This window comes from Phyllopteryx taeniolatus, chromosome 7 (assembly GCF_024500385.1).
Source record: "Phyllopteryx taeniolatus isolate TA_2022b chromosome 7, UOR_Ptae_1.2, whole genome shotgun sequence".
Lineage (NCBI taxonomy): Eukaryota > Metazoa > Chordata > Actinopteri > Syngnathiformes > Syngnathidae > Phyllopteryx > Phyllopteryx taeniolatus.
The window spans coordinates 17028846-17052902 of NC_084508.1; the positions used below are offsets into that span (position 1 = coordinate 17028846).

At 41.2% G+C, this 24057-nt stretch overlaps 1 protein-coding gene across 3 annotated transcripts in view; it reads left to right on the forward strand.

Moving 5' to 3' along the window:
* dennd1b (DENN/MADD domain containing 1B) overlaps positions 1 to 24057 on the forward strand; it is a 136049-nt gene that overhangs the window by 30995 nt on the left and 80997 nt on the right. The window lies entirely within an intron of this gene.

Consider the following 24057-nt stretch of genomic DNA (forward strand, 5'->3'; position numbering starts at 1 on the left):
CCTCAGCTGCTGCAGCGTGTGCAATTCTTTGACGGATTTGTCACATGATGGAGTCCAACAGCTAAAAAACATGACCTGCAAGACCTGTTTCTATGACAGTGGTAAGGGAAGCAGATCCCACAGCAAATGACGGGACTATAGCACCTCATCACTGGAAGAATGGCAATAATGCCGCATTAAAAAAAAAACTGGAAAGAATGTGTGGGTAAAATATCTCCCAACACTGCACTCAAGCTTTTTTATTTTAACTGCCCTTGAGATTCTCTGATCCCCTTTTGAAATCAGTGGGAAATTGAAACATGCTTTGGGCAAATTCTTCTGACTCACAAGGACCAAAGTACGTTCAGAGTAGTGATGCACCGAAATTTCGGCCACTGAAATGTTTCGACCGAAAATGTCACAAAAGTGCGAAATATTTCTGCCTGCGAAACAGGATGTTGTTATGATCCAAGTAAAAACCGCGGCCAGCACACGGTTGTGTACATTGCATTGTAAAAAACAAAACAAAAAACGTCTTTTTAAAAAATGTTAAATAACGGCACGAACAGTCGCCCAACCTCCCTGCTTTCCACTGTTCGGGTACTAAGGGGGAATGCTTGTTGCACGCATTTTGCGCCGCCCCAGCTACCTATGACGTACAGGTAACGTGGCTAAATACGAAGCTGAGCCGCGGAGGCAAGAGTTCGCATCGTGTCCAGTGTCAGCGCAGCATAAGTCGCTAATCATCGCCTCCATAGCAGCGAAAAAGCTACACTTCGGACAAGTATCATTGTCATGAAGGGAGGATGAGGAGTAATTAACAGGAGAAAGATGAATAAGTCATGCTAATTGCTAAGTTATTGTGACAAGAAGTCCCAAAACACCGACACAATATATTGGGTGATACAGTACACTTGTCCCATAGGTTTGGCTGCAACTCACGTTATAGCGGAGCGTAACCAACTTTGAAGAGCAAAATAGCCAGCAAATTAGTAAGTGTCTGAAGAGAAAAATTATACACAATAAGGCTACACAGCCACACATGACTGGAACCTGAAACCGGAACTGAATTAGTACATAACCGCCACATCACATAAGAAACAGGACATATAAACTTAAAAGTACAATTTTGAAATAAATATTTATAAGATATAACTTTTATTAGTTCCACTATGTGGAAATGTGCATCGTTTGAGTAGTAATACAAAAATAGCATGCAAGAGAAGACTTTGCTGCAACTGCGTCCGCCATTACAAGGCTGATGCAATAAATTTATTAAAATAACACATCTTGAAGCCATAATTTATTAATGATTATGGTTATAGAGTAATGTTTATGTCGTGCAATTGAACAGTATGCAGAATTATTTTTATCCTAATACATTGCAATAACTGTCCGGCGGTAATGTTCTTGATGCAATTTTGAAAATATGGAACTTCAATTCAATACAAATTCTTCTGGAAGTGAATTTCTATAGGTTGGCAGCTCTGCAGTCATAGCCATCCATCCATCCATTTTCCGTACCACTTATCCTTATTAGGGTCGCGGGTGTGCTGGAGCCTATCGCAGCTGACTCTGGGCGAGAGGCGGGTACACCCTGAACTGGTCGCCAGCCAATCGCAGGGCACATATAAAGAAACAATCATTCACACTCACATTCACACCTACGGGCAATTTAGAGTCTTCAATTAACCTACTATGCATGTTTTCGGGATGTGGGAGGAAACTGGAGTACCCGGAGAAAACCCACGCAGGCACGGGGAGAACATGTAAACTCCAAACAGGGGAGGCCAGATTTGAACCCGGGTTCTCAGAACTGTGAGGCAGATGTGCTAATCAGACGGCGACTGTGCCTCCGCAATCATAGCCATAAATGCAGTTTTACCAACAATTTGAATTGTTAATTCTTTCAGTGTTTCAGTTTTTGGTTTTCAGCCTTGGTTTCCTAATTTTCGGTTTCGGACAAGAATTTTAATTTCTATGGATCAGTAGTTTTAAATTGACATACATCAAGTCACACTGCCCTCTGATTGGCTAGTCAGCCTTCTCGCCCAAAGTCAACTGGAATAGGCTACAGCTCCCCTGCAACCCCGATGACGACATGCGTTATAGAAAATTGATGGATTGATTAGTGATACAGCTCCACATCTTTGAATGGAAGCATTTTGCTTAATTAAGACATCTTACTCGAACTGCAAAACAAATATTTTACCCTGTAGTGGAGGAAATACATAGCCTCACTTATGCAACATTGCCACTTCTTTTTATTCAAATGTTTTTCTTTCACAGAACTTTAAGCAGCATTTTTGATTCATCAACACCATTCCAAATGAAATTTTTAACTGCAACTTTGTGCAAAAGTTTGAATTCAAGTTTGAACATGTAGCTTGTGCCTCAATGACAGCAAAAAATAGGTTATAATATATACCCTGACATAAAGGTTCATTCTTCTTGACTTGGCTCCTAATGGAATTTCAATCAAAGATATAATTAAACATTTTAATTATAATAATGTAATATTAATGTAGGGGCGGCACGGTGGACGACTGGTTAGAGCGTCAGCCTCACAGTTCTGAGGACCCGGGTTCAACCCCCGGCCCCGCCTGTGTGGAGTTTGCATGTTCTCCCCGTGCCTCCGTGGGTTTTCTCCGGGCACTCCGGTTTCCTCCCACATCCTAAAAACATGCATGAATTGGAGACTCTATATTGCCCGTAGGTGTGAATGTGAGTGCGAATGGTTGTTTGTTTGTATGTGCCCTGCAATTGGCTGGCAACCAGTTCAGGGTGCACCCCGCCTCCTGCCTGATGATAGCTGGGATAGGCTCCAGCACGCCCGCGACCCTAGTGAGGAGAAGCGGCTCAGAAAATGGATGGATGGATGGATGATAATGTAGGCAAAAACATTGGATCAACATTTACATAAGACTTGTCCAGGAGGGTTGCACATACTGAGTATGCTGGGTTGAATCAGCATATTCCCAATAGAAGAGCAGTTGAAACCTAGAAAGACAAAAACAACACAGTGTGATAGTTTGAGTCTTGACGTGTGTCCAGACCTCATCCCCTTTTTCAACATGTCTCTTTTACTTAGCTCCAACCCACCACAACCTTACTTTTCTTTCATTCTGTTGTTGACCAGATCGTTTGTGTGGATAAGATGGCCCTTAAGATGGCTAGTTAGCGTGCTGTGTACAGAGGGATTGGCCCTTTTCCCTGTATACATAAAGGCTGTATTCACTGGCCTCATTACCAGGATTAGGGCTCTTTTCCTCCTTTATTGGGCTGGAGGCTGGAGTCCTCTGTAGCCAGACTCTGTCTCTTTCTGTGGCCCGTGCTGGCCAGCATATGGCAGCAGCAGCCAACAGTCTCCACAGAGGGACTCAGAGCTCAGCGCAAGGCCTCCTTTTGTTTCGGCCGTTATTGTTGCTCAGCGTAATGACATTTGTAGGCCGTACGATTGGGGTGGAGGGGTTAGTCTACCCCAGGGGAGAGGGAAGAGATGGAGAAAGATCGAGAGGGATGGAAGGAGGGGGCGAGGCAAAGACATGCAGACTGACAGGAGTGTGGATTATGGAAATATGAATTGATTTTTTTTCTGTTCTGTAGTAGAATAGAAAGCTCAAAGGAGAACAGACTGCAGGCTGGCTGGCACGCTGGGGTGTGCTGTGGAAACCTGATGTGAGAGGCACTTGCTCCCTCTTTCTCTTGCTAGCTGCCCTTTTTCTTTTCACCTCTTGCTTCCCTATTCCTCCGTGGGCTTCTAAGTCTGTTGATGTCTTGGTCATCTGCAGATGCTACTTGGTTATAGAGGGAGGAATGGGGATTTGAAAAGGAAAGAGAGCGAGAAAGGTGGCTTAAAAATATGTTTGTATCAGGTCAGCAAGAGTGACTTTTTTTTTTTTTTTTCAAATGAGGAGAGAGCTTTTTGGCTGGGCAATATGGCATTAAAATAAAACTTTTTCTACAAGAATCAGATTAGCTATTTTAATTGAGTTTTTTTCCTTTGCTTATAGAAAAAGCACATGACAATTACATTATTCAAAACAACTTGCTTTTTTTGGTGACAGCATTGTGGGCGACTGGTTAGCACATCCACGTCACAGTTCGGACGTTCTGGCCTCCCTATGTGGTGTTTGCATGTTCTCTCTGTGCCTACGTGGGTTTTCACCAGGTGTTCTGGTTTCCTCACACATATACTCTAAAGTATCCTTAAGTGTGAATGTGAGTGCCAGTGGTTGTTTGTCTATATGTGCCCAGCGATTGGCAGGCGACCAGTTCAGGGTGTACCCCGCCTCGTCGAAAGTTATCTGGGATAGGCGCCGCACACCCGTGACTCTAGGATAAGTGGTGTAGAAAATAGATGGATAAACCTTTGCTTTTTATTTACCCCTTCTGTGATTTGCTTTATGTCCTGAAACCAAATAAGCATTGAAGCACTTTTTCCCCAGCAATAACTTGCATCAATTTCTTTAGAATTTTTTTTTCTTTTAATTTTTTTTCTTTTTTTTACGGATAATGTAAAAATAAGTGCTTCCTCTTGAAAATATTTTCCCTTTTTGTCTAAACATGTATTCAAACACAATAATCAAATGAATGAGCAATTTCACAAACTAAAATGAACCCCCAAACTGCATGTTTCTGCTGGTTCATGTCTATTCTCGTCGCTTCAGTATGGAGGACTAAAAGTGCCAAAATATAATAAATACAAGATTAAATAATTAAATGCCCCATTCATTTATTGTAATTGGGATTAATTACAAAATATGTTAATGCCTTAAAATACCAATTCACTTTATGTAAAAAAACAAAACAATTATTTCAAGGTCTGTGAAAGACAGTCACAACAACGAGTTTCAGTGCTTAATGAATCTACTTAATCTGTCCAACTCGCCCATCAAAGTCAGTGACAAGTCAGACCTGCAGTTGTTTCGAAATTGTCCTGACTTCCTTTGTGGCCTCCTGGATGAGTCATTGCTATAATCTTTATAGGCTGGCCACTCCTGGGAAGGGTCACCACTGTTCCATGTTTTCTCCATGTGAGGATAATTGCTGCAATTCTAAAGCTTTAGAAATGGCTTTTGTAACCATTTCCAGACTGATAAATGTCAATTACTGTAGTTCTCGACTGTCCTGGAATTTCTTTGACTCTTGTCATTTTGTTGCAACTTTTTTAGATCTTTTGTGCGACTTGATTTTGTCAGGAAAGATTCTGTTCAAGTGATTTCTTGATTGAACAGATCTGGAAGTAATCAGGCTAGGGTGTGATCAGTAAAAAAATAACCAAGAATTGTGATTAACCACAATTAATTCATGATTGAACAAACGGGTAATTACTTTTTCACACAAGGACAGGTAACTTTGAATATTTTTTTTCCCTTAATAAATGAAACCACCATTTAAAAACAGCATTTTAAGATAACTTGGGTTTTATTTGTCTGATAAATGTTTTATCCCCTCACATATGAAGGCTCGTACTATATAGTGTTCAGCCGGGGTTCAGCTGTCATCTTCGGCAGAGAGAGGTCCGTGTTACAAATTTACACATCATGGCTGCTCGCTTTGCATTTCACTATGAAATGCTACCACACTTTGGCCATTTTCAGTCATTTGCTCTTGCATTTTTCTTATCAATTCAGCTTTGCCCCTCCCACGTCAGCAACCAAGCTTCACTTCACTTCCACCTTTTCGGGGACGGCGTAATCGCGTTGTCATGTCCGTCGAGCACAGCGGACAATCTGTGATTCAGAGTTTTGCTTTTCTATGTGTTTTATGAGGTGCACAATGCAAATTTTGACTTGCAAATAGCGATGTGAGACCGCTTAATTTGAGCCTTGTAGTTTGCTATGGTTTAATTCGTTGACTTATTCTTTCCACATGGTTACCAGGTAGCAAATAGGGTAAGAGGTCAGGACATACAATGGTAGGTTGAAGGAGAGAGACAAAAGATCCCCTGAGGCTTAGACTTGGGCATAACACAGTATTGCTCTGACATGGTTCTCTATCAGTACCGACTGCATGACATCTTGTGATTGGTGGTTACAACCCTGTAACAACCTTCAGTAGAGGGAGCTAGGTGGGTGAAAGTTCAGTGGTCAGGGATATCGGGGTGAAAAACAGAAGGCGTACATTACAGATGATACTGACCCTTTGGGAGAGGATATTATTGGTGGATGAGTCAAGGTAGGTCTTAAAAGTTTACTTTCAGGGTGCCAAAGGATGGCTTGATGTCGGAAATGGAGAGCAGTGTGGCAAGAGATGTCATATGCACTGGACACCTTGGAAAATAATTCATTGGGTTTATATAGAGAAACAGACTAGCATTTACACAGTAAGCACACAGTCTAGTTAGTTTAATTTATATTAATATTTGTAATATTTGTTGTGTGGAAGGATACCGTAGCATGTGGAGGGAACTCATGCAACATTCAAAACAAATTGCAAATAATGCTACACAATAATCTTACAGGGTTGTTAAGGACAACATATTACTTGGTAAAATAATCTTAATTTCCAATGGATCTTATTACAGAGAATGCTCTGCAACCTACTGCGTGACCTCTTTTGAATCTGTTTATGGATTAGAATTATGGTTTCTGAAAAGGTGTTTAATGAACTAAGGGTTTTTCTTGGCCCATACTAATGCCTAGGTTCAGCCAACAGGATTTTAGCCCTGATATTGGCCCGATTAGCTATAGCTGGCAATTTCCCAGATCGGGCTCAGCATAGTTTATCGGTAACGACAAAACTTCTTGTAGTGTGACATAATCCACGACCAACGATTTGGCCCTATGACTGCCCTCCGACTCCAAAATGAAAACTTAACTTCAAAATCACTTTACAGCAGATGTCAAAGTGCCTCTGTTTGAATCTGTTGTGAAAGGATGTCTTCACCTTAGAAAAATTAAACAGTTCATGTATTAAGACATTTTTATTATTCTGATACATGATAGTGATGGTGTGTTTTTGATCATATACAGTGGAACCTTGGTTTATGAACTTAATCCATTGTGAGGCTCTCCGTGAACCAAAGCAATTTTTACCGTTAAAATGAATCGAAATAGAATTCATCCATTCCAGTCCCAGAACTGAGTTATGTAATAACTTGTATTTATGGGTTTAATTCAAAAGAAATATAGAAATAAATGAACCCTTTATTGTTGCTTTGTTCTTAAGAATAGTACAGAGCCAACGCACAGCATGCCACCCTGAGACGTGGAGCAGGAGCTTCCTGTCGAGCCACCGTATCCCTGCCCGTATTGCAACATTTGTGTCGGGGTGGCTGCTCCCCCGACAGATGGTATTTTTCGCCAAACCAAACTGCGTAACAAGATCAGAAACACAAACGCCATGATCCTATTTAGCTATTATTTTATTTATTTATTTTTTTTTCTCGAAGAGTCATGCGATTAGACGTCCTAATAGCAATATCACTTGCACTTTACACATTCTTTGGAGCCATAGTGAGGGCTAATTTACAGAAAAAACAAAGATACAGTACTTGAAAAATGGGCTGCAGGGAGTGAACAATGTTTATGTTGTGTGAGAGAAAGCACAGGCCTGGCAGGGTTCCTGGGAGGGTGGTCATGGCCAATGCCGACTAGCTTGTGCAGGCCTTTACCACCAACTTCAACTTGTCCCTGACACAGGTCACTATCCCGGCCACCTGCCTGAAGTCTGCCCCCATTATCCCTGTACTAAAGGAAATCACCACTGCCAGCTTCACGGACTACACTACACTTAGTGGCACTAAACCCAATCAACCAACTGCCTGGAGCAGCTTGTCCTCATAACACATCAAGGCCTTCTTCCCTCCTTCCTTCTACCCACACCAGTTTGTCTACAGAGCAAATAGATTGACAGAGGATGCAGTACCCATTACACTCCACACCACACTGAATCACCTCAAACACCAGAAGAGCTATGTCAAGATGCTCTTCATTGACATTTTGACATGCCATTGCCTCAGATGAGTTGAGACAATCACAGGTCACAGCACCCAGACTGTCCACCTCTTCTTTGACCTGCTGTCCATCATGACCAGAAAGAACAGACTCAGAGACAGCTTCTTCCCACAAGCCATCACTGCACTGAATTTTGACCAATTACGTTGTCGTCAACCACTGCAAGTTGAACCACCGCAGCCAAGGCACAGTGACGTAAATAGCTGTTGTAAGTCCTTATATAGAAAATATAAAAATAAAGAGTAAAGGTGATGTTTAAAGGCAACCTGCAGTCATTTGTGCCGTGTAGCTGCATGTCTTTTATTATTTTGCAAAGATGCAACAGTTGCACAGATGTAATATGAGACATACATATATGACATACATATAGATATGATTAAGATATTCAGAAACTAACCTTTACATGAAAATATAGGTTGCATATAAACTCCCCTCCAAAAGTATTGGAAGGGCAAGTCATTTCCTTTATTTTTGTTGTATATTGAAGACATTCGGGTTTCAGATCAAAAGATGAATATGAGACAAACGTTCAGAATTCCAGCTTTTATTTCATGGTATTTACATATAGATGTGTTGAACAACTCAGGACAGAGCACCTTTTGTTTTCAAGATCCCTTACTTGCAATAACTGCATCAAGCCTGTGACCCATTGACTTCACCAGACTGTTGAATTATTCATTTGAAACACTTTTCCAGGCCTTAACTGCAGCCTCTTTCAATTCTTGTTTGTTTCTGTGGGTTTCTCCCTTCAGTCTGCTCTTCAGGAGGTAAAATGCATGCTGCATTGGGTTAAGGTCCGGTGATTGACTTGGCCAGTCTTAAGACCTTCCACTTTCCCCCCCTGTCCTTTGTTGTGTTGGCAGTGTGTTTTGGGTCATTGTCTTGTTGCATGATGAAGCTTGTCCCAATTAGTTTTGCTGCATTTTTCTGTAAATTGCCAGACAAAATGGTTTTGTAGACTTCAGAATTCATTCTGCTTCTACCATCATAAGTTACATCATCATTCAAGACTAGGTAGCCCGTTCCAGAAGCAGCCATGCAAGCCCAAGCCATGACATTACCTCCACCATGCTTCATAGATGAGCTTGTGTGTTTTGGATCATAAGCAGATAATTTCTTTGATCATTTTTTTCTCCACACTTGGGCCTTTCCATCACTTTGGTAGAGGTTTATCTTGGTCTCATCAGTCCATAAAACCTGGTTCCAAAACCTTTGTGGCTCATATCAGTACTTTGCAAAATCCAGTCTGGCCTTCCCATTCTTTTTGCTGATGAGTGGTTTGCATCTTGCGGTATGCCCTGTATATTTCTTCTCACGAAGCCTTCTTCGAACAGTGTATTGTGATACCTTCACCCGTGACCTGTGGAGGTTGGCAGTGATGTCACTGACTTTTGTCTTTGGGTGTTTCTTCACAGCTCTCACAATGTTTCTCTCATCAACTGCTGTTGATACCCTTGGCCGACCTGTTTGTTGTCTGTTGCTCAGTACACTAGGAGTTTCTTTCTTTTTCAGGACATTCTAAATTGTTGTATTGGCGATGCCCAATGTTTGTGTAATAGTGCTGATCGATTTTCTCTCATCTCTCAGCTTCAAATGGTTTGCTTTTCTCCCATAGATAGCTCTCTGGTCTTCGTTTGCTTCACAATTCCATGCTCCCAACTTTGTGGGAACAGTTTGGAGCTGGCCCCTTCCTCTTCCAACATGACTGTGCACCAGTGCACAAAGCAACGTCCATCAAGACATGGATGATGATAACCCTAACCCTCATGGATGAACTTGACATGTCTGAACCCTATGGATTAAGAATGGGATGTCACTTAAATTCATATGTGAATCAAGGCAGGTGAGCGAATACTTTTGGCAATATAGTGTATATGTATGTCATGTATATAAATGTGTTGAAAATACCTTATGTTACATGACTTTGCTAAAAAGCCAAAAGCAGGACGCAACCCTTGTTTAATATACTTTTTTTTCCTGAGAAGTCAGCCGTGCTTGGCTCCAAACGCAACAATATTTGGCTAAAATGTAATTTAGTTGACACATTTGCAGTTAGAAAGGAAGTCATCATTTGTGAATCTTCATCTTCTGTTTGTATTTTTGTCACGGTCATTTAGGCATCTTTAGTGGTTTTGGGAGTAACTTCGAAATGTTTCTGACGCAACACTAACCCGTCGACACCGCGTAATCCCGCAATTGCACTTAAAAATCCCAGTACCGAGGCGGCATGGAATATGGCAGCGGACTCCAAATTTATACACAAGAAAGCCCTATGATGAACAACAGTAATGGTTGGCGGTGACATTGTCTGATTTAATATGCATATAGGGAAAAAGGTAAATTTGGTACAGTATCCATTTTTCCCCCCGATATTTTTCAAGAACAATTTAGCAGAGAGATCGGAAAAGTTTCAGTATGTTGACATTGTGAGTGTCATTGTAATGCTCCATAGGGAGTATGTGTGGACTCGTTGTGATTGACAGTCAAGGAATGCTTGACAAAGGGAGAAATATAACACATTAGAATATACGGTACGTCACCTCTGTCATACCAATGCATTTATAAATGGACAAAGTCAACTTTCATACCCATCTTCTTAAAAAAGGAGTGATGTTTTTTGTCAAGCTTTGTCAACATGCAGAATTAGAATTAGAATTGCAAAATAGTCTTTTGTCATATTTCTCATTATTTCTTTACTCAGATTTGCAAAGCTGTAACATTTTAATAAACTAAGATGAAAATATGAATGGGAACAGATAGAATTTGAAACCTCTTTCTCTGACAACATAAACCTACATGTAACAAATACGTACATGCAGATACATTGTTCTGTTTATGGTAGTGTGTCACAGGGTTTCGTCTTTCCCCTTCACTGCATCCTGACAGCAGTGTCAAACAAGGCCTCATATGATCTGTGTATGCCTTTGAGAATATGTGTGTGTATGTCTGGGTTGGTAGTGTTTTTATTCTTCTCTCTAACCCTTATCACCTCCAGATCCCTGCGGTGTTTCAGGGTCTTGACTAATGGACAGTCTTGCCCCACTAAGCTGGCCTTTGGTTCTGGCACTGAGCTGGATGCCTAACTAGGACCCTTTGTTGCTCATGGGTCCTGATAGTGCTGACCTCTGGGCTTGCTTCTTGGGAGATGAGCCATGGTGGAGAGTAAGGTAGAAAGCATGAATATGTTTTAACAGTAAACTGCCCTTTTCATATCATATCATTTGCAGTGTCCAGTGACTGTAAATAAAAAGAAGTGGTGACATTTGGCAGTTCAGTTAGAAGCAGTTAAACTGGTAAGGTGAACAGTAGTTATTACAACTCCAGATGAAGCTGACTTGCAAATGGGATACTGGCGCTACTGCCCTTCTTCAAGGTTTTGTCTCACATTACTCTTGCTCAGTCAAAAAGTCATAGTTAAATGTGATACAGTGCCAAGCTGTTCTTTTAATGTCGTTTTAGACTTTGGTGTAGACCACCATGGTCATTTAGAACAAAAAAATTACCATTCTTATGAGTATGATTATTTGATGATATTATTTGCTGTTAATTGGAAAATTAGTCAGCGGAATTACATAATTACGAAACTATTTCCCCGAAACTTGGTTGAGAGTAGAGTTTGGGCTAGAGAAAAAAAACATGAAATTTTGGTGCAGATTGAGGAATTTATTTTCACTTTTTGAGGTTGCCAAATGGCACGGGGAGCCATCAAAATGAGCAGATGGGTGAGGGGGTTCTGTGGTGAAAAAAAGCTTTCTGTGTTAGGCAGTTGGCAGTTTTTTTTTGTAATATGCATTATGTAAACCTACAGGTCAAGCAGTATCACAAGGTGCGCATCATTTTTCAGTTGACTGAATCAGATATCTTTAGGATTGTTGAAACTTGACAGCAGCACACCGACTACCACGCCAGTGTTTATTAATTGGCACTTCAGAACCCTGATACCTAGCACATTGCAGCAATGACAGGAAAAGTAACACCCAGTAAGGAGCAGGTAACAATGGCCTAACCCTCTCTGGTCATTCCATGTACATCTGTCAGTGAGAAGTACACAGCCAAATGTTTACTAGCTAAGGTTCCACTGCTGCTTCAATGCTGAGCTTCAGTGTATACACTCTGTATGTATGTAGGTGTGAGTGGGCATCTGTGTGTCTAACGCCTTGTGTTAGAGGCAGGTCCACATCAGGGTTCATACAGTTGAGCTAAACCCACTGACTTAAAGAAGCTTAAAGAAGGAAATTCCCCCCCCCCCCCCCTCTCCCCTCCCCCAGCTGCTTGGTGCGCATGCACATTCCACACACAGACACGCACACACATGCGCTTCCTCTCTATCCCTCTCATTCTTCTCCTGGCACTTCATTAATGAAGCCCATGCTTGTGTGTTTGGGCATATACAGCTCTCTTGGCCCAACACTTACAAGGGTATGTGAAAGTGTGTGCACGTGCGTGTGTTAGGGAGTGAGACATCTCCCCCTATCATTCGGTCATATCTTCAGAGGAAGTATCTGCTGAGGCATAATATTGCTGTTCTCCTCTTTCTGAGCCCATCTGTGATGCGTGTAAAGGACATCAGCAAGACAGGGTATTAGCACTGAAATAATGCACGTTGTTGTTGATGCCGTATATTTATTCTCTAAGCTGCTTGCACCCTCACCCCTCAACATAAATACATCCATTGGGGAAGAACCTGAAATCAAATGAGTGCCTAATGGCTGGCATGTCTATAACTCCAGTAGAAATTTGTTATATGAGTAACTCATTAAGCGCTTAAGCATGGACAGTGGCGGTTAAGAGGATGTTATTCACTGTTTCATAGGGATGGGAATCATGGGAGGAATGATTATTGCCGTGCAGAAGAAATAGATTCTGAAGTGATTAAATCAGTTTAGTAATCGATTATTAAACAATGTGGATGAAAGGAATTGAAACGCTGAAGTGAGGAGATCCCTGTCGTTCGTGTAAGTGCTAGGGCTGTGGTGCGGGAGGTGTAGCGAGGCTAAGGCTACAACATACCAAATAGGATAAGTTACTAGTAGAGCCTCTGCACATGAATTCTTTAAATTCAGTGGTTTGAAGAAGTATTTATACCTTTTTCACATTTTGTGACCATACAATCACAAATTTGAATGTATTTTGTCGAGATTTTATCTGATAAAACAACACAAAGTAGCACATAATTGTGAAGTGGAACAAAAATTATATGTGATTTTCAAAATTTTAAATGAATACAAATTTCAAAAGTGTGGTCTGCATTTATATTCAGCCCCCTGTACTCTCTGATACCCCTAAATACAATCTAGTACAATCAATTACCTTCAGTCACCTAATTAGTCAATATAGTCAAAGTGTGTGTTTTTTAAATACACCAGTTCTGTGAGGGCCTCAGTGCTTTGTTGGAGAACACTAGTGAACAACACCTTCATGAGTAGGGTTGGGCATCGAGAATTTAGAACCGATTGGAACTGGGATTAACGTTCCGGGTCTCCCGGAACCGTTCAAATTAAAACATTTCTGTTCCCAGTTTCGATGCCTAGTCCTCCAGCTGCGAAGAAGTAGTGGCGTAAACCAACGAAGAAGAACGGGCACGGTGACTTGCTTGTGCCCTACAGCGGCGGCGGACAAAAGTGTGTCTTAACTTTGTTAAAATGAATGACCAGTCGCCTCAGTGCAACACTTGGAATAAGATTATATTGTGCAAAGGAGTTTTTCCCAATGTGTAGCGTCTGACGCGCTCCGAGCCTCAGCCTACACCGCGCGGAGCTTCAGTGAAGTCAACTCTCAGTCACTCGGGTGAGTGAAACAATAACAGGTCTATGCCAATATTGAGATAGCAAACAAGGTAAACAAACGGTTGCTTGCACTTTTGCACTGACGGTTTTTAGCGTTTATTGTAGTCTTCAAACCAACGTAAGCGCCGATGACAACAACAAAAATGCTTAACATTGGGCTAAAACTTCACGGTAGCAACTTTACATCAAAATGAATTGGGACAAAATTTACATAAACGTCTCACATTATCACAACCACTAACCTTGTGCCTCATCGGTGGGTAGGGAAAGGAGTCAGCCTTTTAGAGCAACCATCCATCCATTTTCTGAGCCGCTTATCCTCACAAGGGTCGCGGGAGTGCTGGAGCATATCCCAGCTATCATCGGGCAGGAGGCGGGGTACACCCTGAACTGGTTGCCAGCCAATCGCAGGGCACATATAAACAAACAACCATTCACACTCACATTCACACCTATGGGCAATTTAGAGTCTTCAATTAACCTACCACCTGTTTTTGGGATGTGGGAGAAAACCAGAGTGCCCGGAGAAAACCCACGGAGGCACGGGGAGAACATGCAAACTCCACACAGGCGGGGCCGGGTATTGAACCCCGGTCCTCAGAACTGTGAGGCAGACACTCTAACCAGTCGCCCACCGTGCCGCGCATTTGGTTCCATCCATTAATAAAATAAATAAATACAAGAAATCACTGTAAAGTTACTTTTCGTGCCAAAATGCTGAGTTCCGGTGCATACCCTTCCAAATAGAAGGCTACAAGCTTAAAACAAGAAGTCTAGTTAAAACTTGTACATACAAACCATTTGATGTGATGAAACAGAATACAGCGGCAGCTATATAGCTGCTATATGAGTAACTCATTAAGAGCTTCACTGACAGCATTGTTAAAATAGTTAATTTAAAATAGTTATTTTAACAATGCTGCCAGTGAAGTCAACTCTCAACAAACAGCAACAAAACAACAATAAAATAAAATAGTTAAAACAGTTAAAATAACTATTTTAACAATGCTATATTTAACTTTTAGCTGAAACATTAATTAATGAATATTAAGTCAATTGGGTTAGATTATTGACCTCATTGATCAGATGGGCAAATTATGACATTAAAACCGATCAGCATAAAATGCTAGTTATCGGCCGATACCGATCAAGCCGATCAGATCGGTGTAAAGTCTACTTTTTATTTTAGTTTACTAAATTCACTGGTTATCTTCAACTACAATCTTAGTTAAGATTTAGATGAGAAAATGATGACAACTAAATTACATTTTAGCCAAAAGACTGACAAAAACTAAAATAGAATTTGCTGTCAAAATTGATTGGGGTTGAAAGAAAGTCATAAGAAGTCTGTATGCAGTTTGCAACAAGCCATGTAGGGGACACTGCAAACGTGGAAGAAGATGCTTTGGCCTAAATGCAAAGCACTATGTGTGATGGAAAACTTAAAACTGCTCATCACCCTGAACACACTATCCCCACTGTGAAACATGGTGGTGGGAGCATTATGTTGTGGGGTTGCTTTTCTTCAGCAGGGACAGGGAAGCTGGTGTCAATCGATGGAAAGATGGCTGGACCTAAATACGGGGCAATCCTAGAAGAAAACCTGTTGGAGGCTGGACAAGACATAAGAGTGGGAAGGCGATTCTTCCACCAAGACAATGACCCTAAACATAAAGCCAGAGCCTAACCCTAACCCTAACCTAACCCTAACCCTAACCTAATGGCCCAGTCAGAGTCCAGAACTAAATCCCATTGGGCATCTGTGGCAAGATCTGAGCAAATTGCTGTTCACAGATGCACTCAAGCTAATCTGACTGAGTTTAAGATATTTTGCAAATAATAATGGGCAAACATTTAAGTGTCTTGATGTGCAAAGTTGCAGTACTGGCTTACACAACAGCACGTCTACGATTAACCACACAAGGAAACGTAAACATTGGAAGCTGATTTATTATAGCTCATGACGGCCAGTTAGAATGTATTGTTATGCCGCACAAGTGGTCAAGGATACACACACCACTTTCAATCGCTTTATTGAACAAACGGTAACAAAATAAACGTAAAAGGACTGGACGGCCACAACTGATGCCGAGGGACTCAATGTGTAGATTGGTTCTTGGTTAGCCAGTAACCTGAACTCACTCCACACTCTCATTTGCTGACGCCCACGTCACTCACAAAGGCCAGGCCACGCATTTTAAAACCACACACATTCAAAGTCGACCCCAAATGGACAAAAGTAATACCTGCCCCTCACATGCATGTTTTGTATTGGCATTCTTGTGTAATAATGGAAAGTCAATTTTAATCCGATTACTCAATAAATCACCTCTAAAAGTATTTGATAGTCCCTGCCCTACATTTGATGTGATGGTAAACAAATAACTGTAAAAATGTATAATTATAATAATAATAAGTATTAATACATTTGTTTACCATCTTAGGTAAATTATTTTGAGTAGTGGAATAATTCTGCTATTGTTAAAGGTCCAAGATTATGGATTTGTAATTGATTGTGTAGCCATTGGTGTCTCTATAGGACAGACGCACACGTAAACCTGACAAAGTGTTTGAAGAGGCCAGAAGAACAATCTGCCACCTTAAACACCTCCTGAAGAAGGGCACTAGCAACATGGGATGCTGTTAACCAAAATAACTTCAGTCACTGCAGACTGGGTGCACCAGAGGGGTCACTGATGGAGGGATTTCATCAATTCTAGAAAGACAAAATGCCCTCTTCCCCAATTCCCCTAACAGAGCAGCTTGGTTGGAGCGAGCGAGAGTGTGAAAATGTAACACCCCTGCCCCGTGTCAATTTGAAAGTGCACCACATAGGTTCATGCTCACGTACTACCCCTCCCCCCCCACCACCCCCCACCCACACACACACACTCAAGCAGCTCTGTTGCTTTGGTCCAGCTCTGAAGGCCGTTCTTATTACCGGCACATAGTGCAGGTCAGAATGGCAAGCCAGCAGCATACTATTAAAGCCTAATGAAAGGAATCTCTGTAGGGTCTGTGGTCTGCAGCGGGCAGATGAGGCTGTGCCTCTCTGCCTATTGTTCTTCTGCTCTCCTTTAATTCTGCATTCTCTGCTATATCCACTGTCTGTGCCAGTCACTGTGTTTGGCTTGGTCTTGTTCCGTCTTGCACACTTAAGCTTGATTCTAGCTTTATTCAATTATTATTAAGGTTCCAGTAAAATGTGTATGACAAGGAGTACAAATACAAAGGGTCCCTCAGTTTACATCGGAGTTCTGTTCCTACGGAGTCGGCATAACCCGGATTTGTACATAGACTACGGTGCTGTGGATGAGTCAGACTGTGGTGGCTTCATACTGTCTGTCTTTTATCGTAAAGTTTCTAAGCTTTTATTTTCAAAGCAAGCCTGCATTTATTACATTTTTAGAAATTATTTTCTGGCAAGATGCAAACTGGTATTGTTCATCTCTCCAATGAAAGGCGATTGGATACATAGCTCCATACGATAAGATTCAAAGACGTGGACATTTTAAAGTGGAGTGATTTGATTCTGTTCGATCCAGTGGGATTACGATTTGATTCGATATGGTACGGCTCAGTTACAGAAGGTATGATGCAAGGAGATTTTTGTTTAAAGTAGACAATAATTTTACCAAACCAATTAACTTGTCAGTATTGTGAATGAGGCAATTCCTTCAAAGAGATTTATCAAAGATTAGAAAAGTGTATTTGTAGCTTTTGTCGTGTTTATTAATCTATAATATTATTTTATATATATTTATAACGAGGACAGTCTTTTTAGGTGCAAAGTTCCACTCAATGCATACTTCTTTTAATAAAGCGTCTGTTTTTCCCTGTGACTCACTGATTGATTTGGTTTTGTTTTGTATTACATGACTCCTCACCTCCCAGCCAGGAGAGATATGGTGCTCTGTGATTGTCACATAGGAGTCAGTTGCACATGATGTTGAGGCATCGGTGGTAATTGCCACTCGTATTAAATAGCTGTTCTTTGACTTTATCCTTAACTTGGTTGTACAACTCTGCCACGCACTTATTAGTGAAATGCTGTCGAGTCGGAATGGTGTATTGGGGCTGTAATGTTTTTATCATGCCCCGAAAGCCCTCATCTCCACAAGAGAGTATGGTCTTAAATCTTTAACAATAAACAAGGTTATTGAGGCCATTCTTACCTTTGCTCTCTTGCTGAGTTGTGGGTGAGTTTTGGCTCGAAGAAGTCTTGTATTTCTTTGTCTTTGTCCGCCGTCTGTGTCTATATGCCAGCTGTGCTACCCGCCTCGTCTGCTGTCACACCAAGTGAGTGTGGTGATTTGTCGTACTACCGGTGTACTTTAGCGCAGTTTTACGGTCTTTGCATACGCCGCTGCTCTTATCCAGTACTTCATTATTCATGTAAAGACACAATTTCTTCTTTGGACAGTAAACTTGCTGGAGCATTTTGAATCATTTCTGAGTCTTCCATTCCTCACATTTTCCCTCACAAACTCACAGCACTATCTGTCTTGCGATATGGGGCCATCACGAGTTCAAGCTATATTGAGACCGATTTTTTAGTCGTTGAACTGATGCATTTGTATCATTTAAATCAAAACCGATTTTCCGATTCAAATTGGTTTTCGTTACACCCCTAGTATTGTTGTTTTTGTGTGTTACCAGTGGTCTGCACACTGTGGTAAACAATCAGCATTCGCGTTCAGTATGTTGAAGTTTGACTAAAGTCTAGCTTTACTAAGTTTTTCTCCTTCACCATTACCTTCCATTCATCCATTTTACGTAAGGCTTTGTATGTGAAGGAGAAAAGTATCGTAACTTGATGGTATGGTTTCAAATCCATTAGGGTGCAGGGGCAACATTACCAAACATTTGTCCATATGTGAATATTGTGTAAATAAATGGACACACTTCTAATGCATTTGTCAATGGGATTCTACTTGTATTAAAGGTACTGATCTAATTTTATTTGGCTACCCTCATGCCCCCTTTGTCTTTATTGTTAACCCTACAACTTTGATCCATAGATTCTCAGGTTACAATTCTAATACATTCATAGTAACCTGGTGGTATTTGGAGATCTCACAAGAAAGATTTTTTCAAAGAAATTAATATGGTAAACTCTATCAAAGACTAACTGTATTCTTGTATTCTCGTAAACTCGGGGTTTCACAACAAGCTGACAAAATTGTGTTCCGAAAACACAACCTCTGAAACAGGTCATTTATTAGCACTTTTACTGGTTAAATTGTAGGCAAACTTCAGTGGTACTTGAAGCACTTTGTTATTGTATTTATTTGAATTATTTGCACTTTATTGCATTCCTGAAAACTGGTTATACTACCAGATATTTAAATGGTATTTATTTGGCCACTGGATAGTTGTGTTTGATTTTCCATCCATCCATCCATCCATCCATCCATCCATTTTCTGAGCCGCTTCTCCTCACAAGGGTCGCGGGAGTGCTGGAGCCTATCCCAGCTATCTTCGGGCAGGAGGCGGGGTACAACCTGAACTGGTTTCCAGGCAATCGCAGGGCACACATAAACGAACAACCATTCGCACCCACATTCACACCTACGGGCAATTTAGAGTTGTCAATTAACCTAGCATGCATGTTTTGGGGATGTGGGAGGAAACCGGAGTGCCCGGAGAAAACCCATGCAGGCACGGGGAGAACATGCAAACTCCACACAGGCGGGGCCGGGGATTGAACTTGTCTTGTCCTCGGAACTGTGAGGCAGTCGCTCACCGTGCCGCCGTGTTTGATTTTATTTTTCTTAAACTCCATGATACTATACTGTATTTATCTTTCAATAAACGTGTTCTATAAATAAATTGTGAAAAGATAGGAAAAACTTGCCATTCATTTTTAATGTAATTATGTAATCAATATTTAATTATAAGAAAATATACTATATTGCAATATATACTGTTATTGGGATATAAGATTAGCTATATTGGGATAGAACATTTTGTCCATATTCCACAGCTCAAGTGTGATATATTTATTTATTTAAATTCAATTTTTTGGTGACGTGTTTTTATCTTTGTTTTCCCGTGGTTTTAATGTACCAGGCCTACCCATCAAGATTTCATGCCATCATACATTTTAACTCTGCATTATTTATTTTTGCAGTCTTTCTAAAACCAAAGCTCAGCTGTCCTTGTGCCTTTATACACTGCAAATGAATGCATATCCATGCAAATTCTTAAAAAAGGAAGGCTGAAAATTTGAATATTTTGCTTAAAGCTGCACCCAGGTCGACCCTACCATTCGACATTTGAAAGCAGAATGTCTTTTTGAATACTGAGGCTCTCTCTTTGTCATGTTAGCCAGAGGGCCTGGATGAGCGGACCAGCACCGGCAGGATGGGCAGGCATCGGATGGGTAGCTGCGCGCAGACAGACTAATTGGGGAAGGGGGGAGAGGGGTGGAAGGGAGGGAGGCGAGAGAGGACAGTGACTGGGGGATAGAGAGAGGAGGTGAAGGTAATTTGAGAGTATGGTTTGATATGTAAGCGGCCATGCTGACTGTCATTAGTTTTAGAGTCGATGGCTGGATTTGGCATTGTTGCCAAATTAGAATTCAAATGCATTTTCTTGTATCCAAGCGCTAAAAGATAAGGATCAAGTTTAACCTATATTGACCATAAAAAAAAACCATGAAGCCTGAAGTTAATACTTTATGAATGGGATTCTTAAGGCTAGTCAACTAGACAATCTCACTACTATTTGGAACCATGGTATAGTATGGTCAAAACACTGCAACTAAGAATTCTAAGGCATTGTTCTAGTAATGTAATTATGTGACTGCAAGGACATCAGAACCACTACAACATTGTGTACTGGTTTAGTTCATTTTAACAAAGAAGGCTGAATTAAAAGACAGTTGTGGTTTGAGTAACCGCCAAAATTTAACTCAGTACGAAATAGGGACAAGGATTTACACCCAAAATTTACTCACCACTCCCTAATTTGTTAATCATAAATCTTTGCAGATGTAGTTAAGAAGCTAAATAAATCTCATCTGATGTAGTAATAATTATTATTTCTGGGTACTCCTGCAAACATTTTATTTAAATGTTGTCATCTGCTGAGAATACATAGTGTAGTAAGTGAGTAAGTAAGTGAGCATGAATTACATGATGTCTGAAACTATTGTTTCTCATTTTACGTGGATTTTACGGCTCTTTAAATGATTTTCACATGCTGTGAATGAATATTGGTAATCCTTGGCATTGGTCATACTGTATTGGCTGTATGTTTGTTTTTTTGCAGTAATGCAACACACAAAATCTCACTACAGGTTCCACTGCCGGGAAGCAGTAAAATAAAAGACAAAAATAAAAGCAGATGTCGGGTTCACTCTTAACACATTCAGAATTCTTCATCAAACCAAACAGCACACAATTTTAGTACAGAAATAACAAGTATGCGTGTTGCATCTAATATTGGTATTGTGATTACAAATTTGTCTGCTGCCATACTCCTTTCCTGCTAAAATCAACTTTTTTGTAGAGGACTTCGGAGGCCGAGCTACCCTGAACTAGGTTGAGTTACGTTCGGCAGCCAGCTAGATTGATCTGGCTGCAGTAGCCAGGGGAATATAAAGCAGGGCAGAAGCTTAAAGTCTGAGTCCCCCAAGGGAGGAGTCCTTGCTGCATGGGGAGAGAGGGGCATGAACTTAGTTCCTTCTACCGCCCTCCCTTGGCAACTGTATCCGCACACTGAATAACTTTCCATCACTTCCATAGTTTCTTATGAGATTCACTTTGCCTGTCTCTCTGTCTGCTTCAGTCTTCCTCACAGTCTTTCTTTTCACCTCTTGCTTGCTTATTTTCAGCATGTTCCGTCTGAATGTATTCTTTTTCACACCTGCTGTGCATTAATATTTCTTTACCATACTCCTCTGCTTCCCTTATCTATAGAGTATTTGAATTCACATGGTAAATATTGGTCATGAAGTTCACGCCCAAAATGAAACACCAAGGCAAATGTTGAGTTGACTATGAAAAATGTTTTTAAGAACTGTCTTTGTGTTCACCTTTTTAAATGCTGGTTTTTCTTCATTTGATTTTGAGTGTCTAAGTGCAGGGGTGAATGTGTGTTAAATACAGCCAGGCTGGGCTCAATTTGTGTTTCTGTACACCTTTTAATTCAACCAACCACAGTCACTCCTAAAATAATGTGGGTTGAGTAAGAATGTAATAAGTTAAGTTTAGTCTGCCTCCAAGTGCTGAAATGTTGTTGCTCTTCCCAGTTGTACCATGTTATTCTGCAGGGGTATGATGCAAAGCTGCACAGGGCTGCTGGTGTAGTGTTGTAGTGCAGTGATAGCAGGATGGTCCACTGGGGGAACCCAGAGCATTCTGTCTCACTGAGTGATATCCCTGTCTCCACTCACGATAAACAGCACACGCACATACCACCGTCTGCCAACCAGCAGCACATTCCTCCCTCACTGCCCCTGCCACCTTCCTTGCAAATCTACAAATATATTATCTGCCTCTTTTTCCATTATCTTGGGAAAATGGTAAACAGAGGGGTATATGTATGTGAGTGCTGTTCGTGGTGGGGAGCTTAGGGTGCTTCACAAAACTGTGGCGGAACACCTTCCTTTGTGCATCTTCATCACAGTGGGGCCAGGTATGAAAAAGAGGATGTAAAAAGGAGCGGCATGATAGTTACCAGTAATATACTGAAGGTGTTATGAAGGAAACGAAAAAAAATACTTTCCCATTGCATTCACAGTAAATTGGCACATCAGATGAGTAGAGACAGATTTATTCGCTTGTGCCTTTCAGACAGAACTTGCCGAAGCGTGACATTGCTCTGCCCGAAGTACATGTTCACGGGCGGCGGGTTGCCGCATTAACAAAATAAGATGGGTGGTGACATCCGCATGACAGCTACAATTGCTTTCAAAACAACGGGGCGTGGACAGTGAGTCTTGGGTTTTAAACGTCACACGTTGGTCGCTGTTGGCGACGTTCCGCCTCTGTTACACCTCTGATACAGCATCGGAAGCTGTCAAATTCCCAGGTCAACTTTAAACCCACCACGCATCCCCCTAAGCTATCAAATTTTAATTAATTGATGGTTAAAAATATGTCAGTCATCTGGAATTGAATGGTATTTGTTACATGTTTGTGTTAATTAGTAATATATCGTAGTTTAATACATCTTGAAGCATGCTGGGATAATAAAGTTTACCATGTGGAAACAAAAAGGCAGAATAATATTTTCTCCCCCAACCATTTTTCTGCTGCTTTATAGGAAGGATCATTGTAGCCCAGCAACGTTGGTACCCTCTGCCTGTCTAATGTTCTTAACCACATCCCTATTGCCTAATTTGGTTGCTTTGTTATTGACTTCAAAATGCTAACACTCAACTGAAAGCCAACACACCCACACACAAAATGTGAATTACTTTTTTTGTGTTCCTGGTGATTGACAAATTTCTGAAAATGTAAATTTCTTGAACAGATAAAACTTCCCTGAAATGAAAATAGTAATACATCGAATCCTTTAATAGATCACTGAGCACTGGTGGATAGAAAAGAAGGCTTCATTCTAAGATCATTCTTACCAGCAAAAGATGACAGTTTCTTTAATGGCTAAAGACAGAGGATTGCAAATGTCTTCACAATATATGATGTCAATATACCTGAGAATGGCCGTCGTATATGTTGTATAGCCCTTATACAGCACACATCTGCTGTTTCTATGTCACATTATTCACACGTACAAAGGCACACGTTCCCGATGGTCCTGTATGAGATCTGAGTCTCTGCAGTCCCTCGACTGTCACTCAAGCACAGATACCTGATGTGGGCGGGGCTGTGACAACTCTCAAATCTGGCAAGTCAAATGTTTTTATTTGCAGGCAAAGCGAGTCCCAGTGTGTGTGTTTCGGTTTGTGCACCATATGCAGTGCGCCAAGGAGGGCTCTCTGGAACATATTGGTGCTTGTACATAGTGGTTAATAATAGTTACAAACGCACACAGCGATGGCAGCTCTGATGTGTGTGACAGTTTTACAGCCGCACACTCCAAGACACAGACACGCTCATGTACACCCCCCCCCCCCCCCCCCCCCCCCACACACACACACACACAGACCTCCTCTGCCACCCAGCTCTGTATCTTTGTTGACTTCTCAATTCTATCACACATTCTGAAAAACAGCTACTTTCCACCGACCTCACCTACCCATGTGGGCACATACCTGCAAAATATATAGGTGAGTCAAACTCAGAAACCCACACACCATAACACATACACTGATACAAATGTACAGTACATGCTTAACACCCCCCCTCCCCATCCATGAC